This window comes from Pinus tabuliformis, chromosome 9, assembly GCF_031772625.1.
Source record: "Pinus tabuliformis cultivar Carrire ecotype Pingquan chromosome 9, CPIR1, whole genome shotgun sequence".
Taxonomy (NCBI): domain Eukaryota; kingdom Viridiplantae; phylum Streptophyta; class Pinopsida; order Pinales; family Pinaceae; genus Pinus; species Pinus tabuliformis.
In genome coordinates this window covers 116127491-116136747 of record NC_142307.1, presented here as the reverse complement: position 1 = coordinate 116136747, position 9257 = coordinate 116127491, and positions in this window count along the sequence as shown.

The following is a 9257-nucleotide window of genomic DNA, read 5'->3' as shown; positions in this document are numbered from 1 at the left end:
ATCCAATTCTCTGTCCAATCCTGGTCTTCCTTGATAGCACAAACCATAATCACTAGTGCCACGTAAATACCTCAAAACTCGCTTAATTGTTGTCCAGTGCTCCTTCCATGGTTTTGACATAAACTTGCTCAATACTCCCACTGCATGTGCAATGTTTGGTCTAGTATAGACCATTGCATACATCAGGCTACTGAATGCACTTGCATATGGAACATGGGACATGTCCTCTTCCTCTTCTTGTGTCTTGGGACACTGTTTAGCAGATAACCTCATACATATAGGAATAGGAACCTTCACCGATTTACTATGCTGCTATTAAACCTATGTAGTATTGTATTGACATACTCCCTCTGGTTTAACCAGAGCTTCCTCTTTGCCCGATCTCTTTTAATTTCCATGCCCAAAATATAGTTTGCGGCACCAAGATCTTTCATGTCGAATTTGAAGGACAATTGGGTCTTCAAATCTTGGATAATTTCTTTGTCATTTCGAACTAGTGATATATAATCCACATAAAAGACCAGATAAATAACACGATCACTAATTAATTTAAAATACACACAGTGATCTGCTTTGCTTCTGGTGAAGCCAAGTCCCCGTATAATGTATCAAATTTCTGATACCACATCCTTGGTGACTGTTTTAACCCATATAGAGACTTCTTTAACTTGCATACCAGTTCTTTCTTACCCTTCACCGTAAAGCCTTCAGGTTGCTTCATGTAGATTTCCTCTTCCAGATCCCCGTGAAGAAACGTTGTCTTCACATCCATCTGTTCTACCTCAAAATCAAAAGCAACAACAATAGATAAAAGTAATCTAATAGAATTTACCTTGGAAACAAGAGAAAAAATATCACCAAAATCAATTCTTGGCACCTAGGAATAACCTTTTGCTACCAACCGAGCTTTGTATTTCTCCACCTTTCCTTCTACATTTGTCTTCTTCTTGAATAACCATTTGTTGCCAATGGGTTTCCTTCCAGTCAGCAACTCCACCAGATCGCAAGCCTCATTTTTGTTCAAAGATTCCATTTCATCAACCATGGCCTCTTTCCAGAGTTTGCCATCCTCTAAATCTACTGCTTCCTTCACAGTTCTAGGATCATCATCAGTAACAGATAAAGCAAAATTTGGACAGAAAGCAAATGGACTATACCTTTCCGTCTTCCTTCTTTCTCAAAATGATCTTCTCACACCCAGAGTTTGTGGCTCTTCATCTTCTGATTCCTCCTCTGTTGTAGAGTTTGATTCTTCCTCCTTAAGCTCAAACTATATCTTCTAAGGTTCCTTTGGTTCGACTTCATGTTTAATAACATCTTTCACCTCTCTGAACACCACATCTTGGTTGTACACAACCTTCCTTTTTACTAGGTTCCAAATCTTATAACCATTTAAACCATCCTTTTACCTAATAAAGATGCACTTTTCAGATTTACTATCCAACTTAGTTCTTTCTCCTTTGGAACATGTAGATATGCATCACATCCAAATACCCTCAGATGTGAAAGAGAGGGCTTCTTAGTAGTTCATACCTCTTATGGAGTCTTATCCTCCAACGCTGATGAAGGTGATTTGTTGACCAGGTAACATGCTATCTCCACTGCCTCTGCCTAGAATTCTTGTCCTACCCAACACCACTGAGCTTGCTTCTTGCCCTTTCCATCAACATCTTGTTCATTCTTTCTGCAAATCCATTTTGCTCAGGTGTGTATGGAGTAGCCTTCTACCGTGATATACAACACTTCTTATAGAATTCTTCAAATTCCTTACTGCAAAACTCTCCACCATTATCTGTCCTCAACACCTTTATCTTCTTCTCTGTCTGGTTTTCCACCAGAGCCTTAAATTCTTTAAACCTATCAAAGACTTCAAATTTCTTCTTAAGGGAATATATCCATGTATTCCTTGAGAAGTCATCTATAAATGATACATAGTACACAGACTTACCCAGTGATGGAACCTTCATAGGTCCAAACTGTTTCTGGGAAAACTAGTGTTGATTCAAACTGCTAGTCCCACTAAGATGGGTAGCTATCTTAGAAACAAACAATCAAAGAAATTCGAGATTTCCTTTAAGTGTAATAGATAAGAGGGAAGAAAAGAGGACCAACCTGGATCTTCCGCTTAGATCCTTGCTTGATTTCTCTCTCCCTTGACAGAATTTTCCACTCCTCTCCTACTTGTCTTGCTTTAAAGAGTACCTGTAGAGTCAAAGTAACAGAAAACCATCAAAGAATCTCTATCTAAAACATCATAAACAATGAAGAATAAGAAACATGTTGACCATACAATTTCATTGTAAATAATAAGATTCACAAACACACGATTATATGGAGGAAAACTCAAAGAACTTTATTAATAGTAGAAGAGAGGATTAAAACCCAGTTGTCTGATCCAGCATCATCCTCCCAGCATAGAAGTCCTCTTCACCTCATGAAAAGCCAGGTCATCCAACAATACAATGTCTCTGTCACAGATAAACCAACAACACTTCCTTACAAATTACAAAATTCCAGCCTCTAGATCTCTCAGATGAGGGATCCATTTATAGATGTCTTGCAAGGGTGTGAGTCAGCTCTAGATTTTTGATTAGTGTCATTCCACTGATATTTCTTGCTTCCACTTGGAGATTTCATTGATTTCTTACTCATCCCTAGGCGAATTTAGAGAGGCAAGTGTCATATGAGAAGTTTCTAGAAGATTCCATGATCGTCCACTTAGCAAACGGTATCTTCCATTTGTCTATTCTCGCTCATCACACCCCACAGAAGGCTATTTCAGTATGTATCACACCTGGCTAGTGTAGCAGCCAGTATGCATCACACCTTGACCATGGAGCAGTCAGTATGGTCTAGTTTTGGCCAGTTCTGAGTGGTTTTTCAGGTGGAACTTCTGTTAAATGATGTAATCATTTGACCATGATCCTTTAGGGTATGAAACAACACTTTTAGGGGTTAAAGAGCCCTTAGTTTATGGACATGTGAGTTTGGGGTCGCAGTGCCCAAATATGTCTATAACAGTTGCCCCCTAAAGCATAAGGTCATAAATATTTTCGATGTCGGGTGAAATGCTTTATCATGAGGATCCGAGGTATTCGAACTGGAAGGTGACCTGTATAAGATACAATACAATACATCATCATCATATTATTTTCATGATCTAGCTAAGGTGAGCATTCCCATGCTTAGCTTTATAAATTCATTTTCATGTACATAGAACATACAATTGTCTGTTGTTGCAGACTGGTGATTCTTCACATGAAGAGTCATCTTCCCTGGCTTAGATGACTATCTGTGCAACTTCTGTGTACAATTGATGTCTTTATTTTCCTGAATATATTTCAGCTCGGATGGATGAAACTAGATCCAGGGTATTCAAACTCATTCAATCTTCACTCGATGTACAAGTCGATCCATGTGAAAAGATGTTCTGAAGTTGAACATGGAAAGACATCTCCTGATTACCAGCCAACAATGTAAGTTGTTAATAGGCACGAGAGGAATCACCGATACTGATAATGACCCTCAAGGTACTACAATACAATTCACGTGGTGTGAATATATGAGCCATTGTCAAACACCATGCAAAATATTTTGGTCAAAGGCCATTGATGTAAACCTGTCGCCAGAAGTGAGAAACTTGTCATTGAGGCATGCAAGCTTCAAAGTACTGAAAGGGTTGTTTCTAAGTCAACTTCTTGGATAATGAGCTGATGTCGACAGGAAGTGACTTTTCGTAGGAGGGCCTTGATGTATCCCACATCTACGACACAAAACGGAACAAAAATATCTTTTGGAGGTGAAAACGATCTGGTGATATAAGGTTCAGGAATGGCGGTCATGAAAAATGAAGGGTGAAGGTATTGTAGTGGATGAGGCATTTGCTGGATGGTGAATTCTCTGAATGACTTCTCTTGAACATGTCGGCGACACTGAGATGGATTGGTAGCATTAACCCCAAAATATGGATGGTACGGAGGACCAATGGTGATATGACCGGTGAACGGAATAACCCAACCTGACTCAATCATGGTGATGGAGTGAAAGTGTCATGTTCAAGAGTGACCTGCTACCAATAAAATTCTTCAAGTTTTCTTCCCTTTTTACCCAGTCATTGCTGACTAGTACCTCTTTATTTTTATCAAGCTTGAGGAGGATAACATATGCTTGTTCTATAATTTTCCCTTCGGGCAAACCTGTCGCTATGTTTTAGCGAGCTTAGCATCAGTGAGACTTGTTCTTGTTTGGGCAGACAAGTTTGCCTCTATTGTTTTAACGAGTTAAACGACAAAGACAGCTTAGTCCTTTTCATATTTATAGAGTTTGAAAAGGGACGAAAAGGAAACTCCAATAGTCCTTTTTCGTAGCATAATCCCTTAAGTTCGAAAAAAGTATAAAACAATACAAAAGGGATGACTTTCGATCCCTTTATCAAGCTGAAAAAGACAAGCACTCGATATTTTTGTTTGATAATCCCTCAGGTCCAAAAATATTAAAATAAATAGGAGGGATGGCGTTTCTCCTTACTTTAATGAGATGCAAAGGCCAATAGCTCGACAATATTTTTATATTTAACGAGTCTAAAAAGAGTTTAAAAGCGACTCATTTTTTTAGGAACGAGTGGTATTTTTGGATAGCAGCTGGTTCCAGGGAAGTTTGGAACTTCTCAAAACATGGCAGTGTAAAGAGGGTGGCTAACAAAATCACTCGTCGCAGTTATTCCTCAAAAGGGTAAACAATCAAGTGGAAGTGTATGATCGACCAAAAGAGTAGAGGTGATGGTAAGAACACAACCAAGGCTCCAAAGGTTGATAGCAGGGCAATCACAAAGGTTATTTACCGAGTGTGGACTCATTTTTTAATGAGCTTGAATTGGGAGAAACTATGGTTAGTGGCAGGTTTATTTTGTAACAAATCTTGAACCCTGCGGAAACATTTCTCATAGGCGAGTTTATTTTTTAACGAGCTTGAACCTTGCGGAAACATTGCTCATACTAGTCGTTTGAAGATGTCTCTCATTGGTAGGTTTATTTTTTAATGAGCTTGAACTCTACTATAACATATGCTCATTGCCTTTTATGTAAGCTAGAAACGACCAAACTATAAAGCTAACTACACTAAAGCTAAGGAACTACTGAGGTTAGGTAGGATGGTTTTATCCTCTACCGAGGAAAAAAACCCTTCCTCTGGTCTGTCTGGTGTGCAGATGTCTTTGGACCAACTGTCTAACCTAAGAAGTTGAACTAAAAAGCTAAAAAGCTAAGAAATGAAATTGGTCATTTTTCACTTGCATACAAAGGTTTGCATGCCCCCAGGTATTTAAGAAAAGGAGAGATCCCAGGTCACCATATGGAAGTCCCTACAGTTAGGCAGGACTTCCTTGGCTTTGTCCATCGAAATGGACGAAGGTGAATGGTGTGAGATTCCAATCACATGACTTACATGTTAGAAAATTATATATTATGGAGCAATGGAACAGATAAAATATTGCAGAAATATAAACACAGAAAACGCATAAAACAAGAGAGACACAGATATACGTGGTTCACCTAGTTTGGGCTATGTCCACGGAGAAACAACCAGTCCTTCCTTTTATATTATCCAGCAAACTGAAGAGATACAACCTACAGTAGATCCGTTGTAACACCCTCTTTGCTCTCAATCTCCTCTCTCTTCCTCACTCAGAATACAGATATGCATAGATGCAATACAATTCCCTCATATATAGTGAGGGGTTTCCTTCTAGGGCAAAAAACCCTAAATTAAACATAACTTCTACCGTCAGATCATCTGCCTAATGAATGACCCAGATTGACTAGAAATTACTAGACTTTTACAAGGCAATTTTAAATCTATTTTTTAGCTTCGGGGGTGCTACCCTCGAACCCCCGTTGGGGGACCGCTGGCACCCGTACCCCCCAGCCGGGGGGGATTAGCCCCCCTGGACCCTGGTGGGGGGGACAAGTCCCCCCCGCACCCCCCCTACATGGAGGGGTGTACAGTCTTCCTAGGGTATACATCCGACTGAAACCCTTGAATACAAAAGATAATCAGGCTCCACACCCAACAATCTCCCACTTGGAGACTGACTATAGCAACTCCACTGCTACTTCATTTGCTAGACAATAACTCCAATTTGGACCTGGCTGTTTCTCATCTTCTTCATCATACTTGAAGACCAATTGGAGCTGAGTAGATTCTCAGTTTCTCCCTAGTTACAACTTTTGTTAACATATCTGTAGGATTCTCGCTAGTGTGTATCTTTTCCAGCTTCAACTATCCATCTTCCAATGCTGACCGTATGAAATGGTACTTGAGCTGTATATGTTTAGTCTTGGAATGAAATGCAGAGTTATTTTCAAGATGTGTGGCACTCTAGCTATCACTGTATAACCTGCCCAACTCCTGCTTCTTGCCCAATTCATCCAGAAACCTTTGTAACCAAATCATTTCTTTACTAGCCTCCGTAGCAACAACATACTCTGCTTCTGTTGTTGAAAGTGCAACAACACTTTGGATTTTTGAAACCCAACTGACAGCTGTTCCACCTACAGTAAACACATACCCTATTGTGCTCCTCCTGTTATTTCTATCACCTGCCATATCTGCATCAACATATCCTTGTAGGGCAATGTTTGAACCACCAAAGCATAATGCTTGATTTGTGGTATCTCTCAAATACCTGAGAATCCACTTCACTGCCATCCAATGTTCTTTTCTTGGATTGTTCATGTATTTGCTTACAACTCCCACTGCATGTGCAATACCAGGCCTTCTGCAGACCATTGCATACATTAAGCTTCCAACTACTGATGCATATGGAACTTTAGACATATGAGCCATTTCTACCCGAGTCTTGGGACATGCCTTCTTACTTAATTTGAAATGGCTAGCTAAAGGTATACTAACTGGTTTTGCATTCTGCATATTAAGCCTTTTCAACTTTTTCTATGTACTCACTTTGAGACAATGTTAATTTGCGATTCTTCCTGTCTCTAGTTATTCTCATACCAAGCATATCTAGTATAACCTTGTTCAGACATAAACCTGTCAAATTTTAGATACCATTGCCTTGGAGCCTGTTTTAAGCCATACAAGCTCTTCTTCAACCTGAACACTAGTTTCTCCTTCCCTTTTACCTCATATCCTTGTGGCTACTGCATATATATCTCTTCCTCCAAATCCCCATGGAGAAAGGTTGTCTTTACATCTAACTGCTCAAGATGAAAATCTTCAGCTACTACTAGACTTAAAATAGTTATGATTGAAGTCATTTTAACAACAGGAGAAAATATTTCATCAAAATCAATACCTTTCTTCTGTGCAAACCCCTTCACCACAAGTCTAGCTTTGTACCTCTGTTTTCCTCCATCTTCTTCCTTCAACCAGTAAACCCATTTACTCTAAAATGTTGTTTTACCTGCAGGCAACCTGACTAAGTCCCAAGTCTGGTTATGTCATAAGGAGTCCATCTCTTCTTTCATGGCTTGCTCCAACTTCTTCCTGGTTTCTACCTGCACTGCTTCTTCATAACATTTTGGTTCACCAGAATCAGTCAACAATACATAATATAATGAAGGAGAGTATCGTTCAGGGGGTCTACTTATCCTGGTAGATCTTATAACACCACTTTCAGGTGCTTGAAGTGCTTGTTGCTGTTGTGGTTGTTGTTCTGGCTATTGATCATTATGATTTTCAGGCACCATCACTTTTCCTGTGATATCGTCAAGCACTGTGTATTCTCTGTTTTCTTTTTCTTGTCCCTTTTCCTGCAACTGATTCTTATACAAGACCTTTTCATTGAATATTACATCTCTGCTCCTAATGATTTTGTGATTTTCATAATCATATAAGTGATAACCAAAATCATTAACACCATATCCAATAAAGGTACATTTCTTTGATTTTGCCTCAGGCTTTGTTCTATTTTCTTTGTTAATGTGGACAAAGGCTTCACAACCAAAAGTCTTTAAAAATGAGTAGTTTACCTTTTTACCTGTCCATGCCTCCTCTGGAATACCACCATCCAAGGAACTTGAAGTCCCTCTATTTATTAGATAAATAGCAGTATCTACAACATCTGCCCAAAATTGTAAAGGCAATCCTGCATGCAATCTCATGCACCTTGCACACTCCATGATTGTCCTGTTCATCCTTTCTGACACACCATTTTCTTGTGGTGTTCCTGGAACTGTCTTCTCTCTGCGAATTCCATTCTCTGAACAGTGCCTATCAAACTCTTTGCTGCAATATTCACCTCCATTATCTGATCTGAGACACTTCAACCTTTTCCCTGTCTCATTTTCAACCAAAGCTTTCCATTTCTTGAAAGTATCAAATACATCAGATTTATTTCGAATACAATAAATCTAGGTTTTTCTAGTTGCATCATCAATAAAAGTAACATAATAACGAGAGCCACTAAGATATGATACCTGAGCAGGTCCCTATACATCTGTATGCACAAGCTCTACTTTTTCGCTCTTCTTTTCTTTCCCAACTCTAAGGAATCTGACTCTCTTCTGTTTTCCATAAACACAATTCTCACAGAATTTTAAATCAACATGCTTCAAACCTAGTAACAAATTTCTTGAGTGAAGAATTTGCATCCCCTTCTCACTCATGTGCCCGATCCTATGATGCCACAATGTCGTATCTTCTCATGTAGAGGTTAAAGAATTAACATAATTAGAAATACCATTGCATAAATACAATGTACCAAACTTTTATCCTTTCACTATTATGAGGGATCCTTTAGTGACCTTCCATGTTTTATTTATGAAAGTAGTTACGCAACCTTCACCTCCCAACTGCCCAGTTGAAATTAGATTTTTCTTCAGATCTGGAACATGCCTTACCTTCTTATATAGCCACTAATTTCCATTTTGTTGTTTTATGAAAACTGTACCCGTTCCAACGATTTTATAGGGTTTATCATCACCCAATCGAAATTTTCCAAGATCTCCTTGAACATAATCATGAAAATGTTTCTTATCAGGTGTGGCATGGAATGAGGCCCCTGAATCTATCACCCAGGCATCAATAATATTTTCTAATGAAAGAATCAAAGCATCTTGCAACACATCAACTTTTACATTGGCTTCATGATTATTTTCTTACTGCGCATCTCCTTCCTTTCCCTTCCGAGACTTGCAGTCTTTCTTCAGGTGTCCTTTCTTCTCACATTTCCAACACACTATCCCCGATCTGGACTTGGATCTGCCTTTTCTTGACTTACTGCGATATCCTGGGCTCTT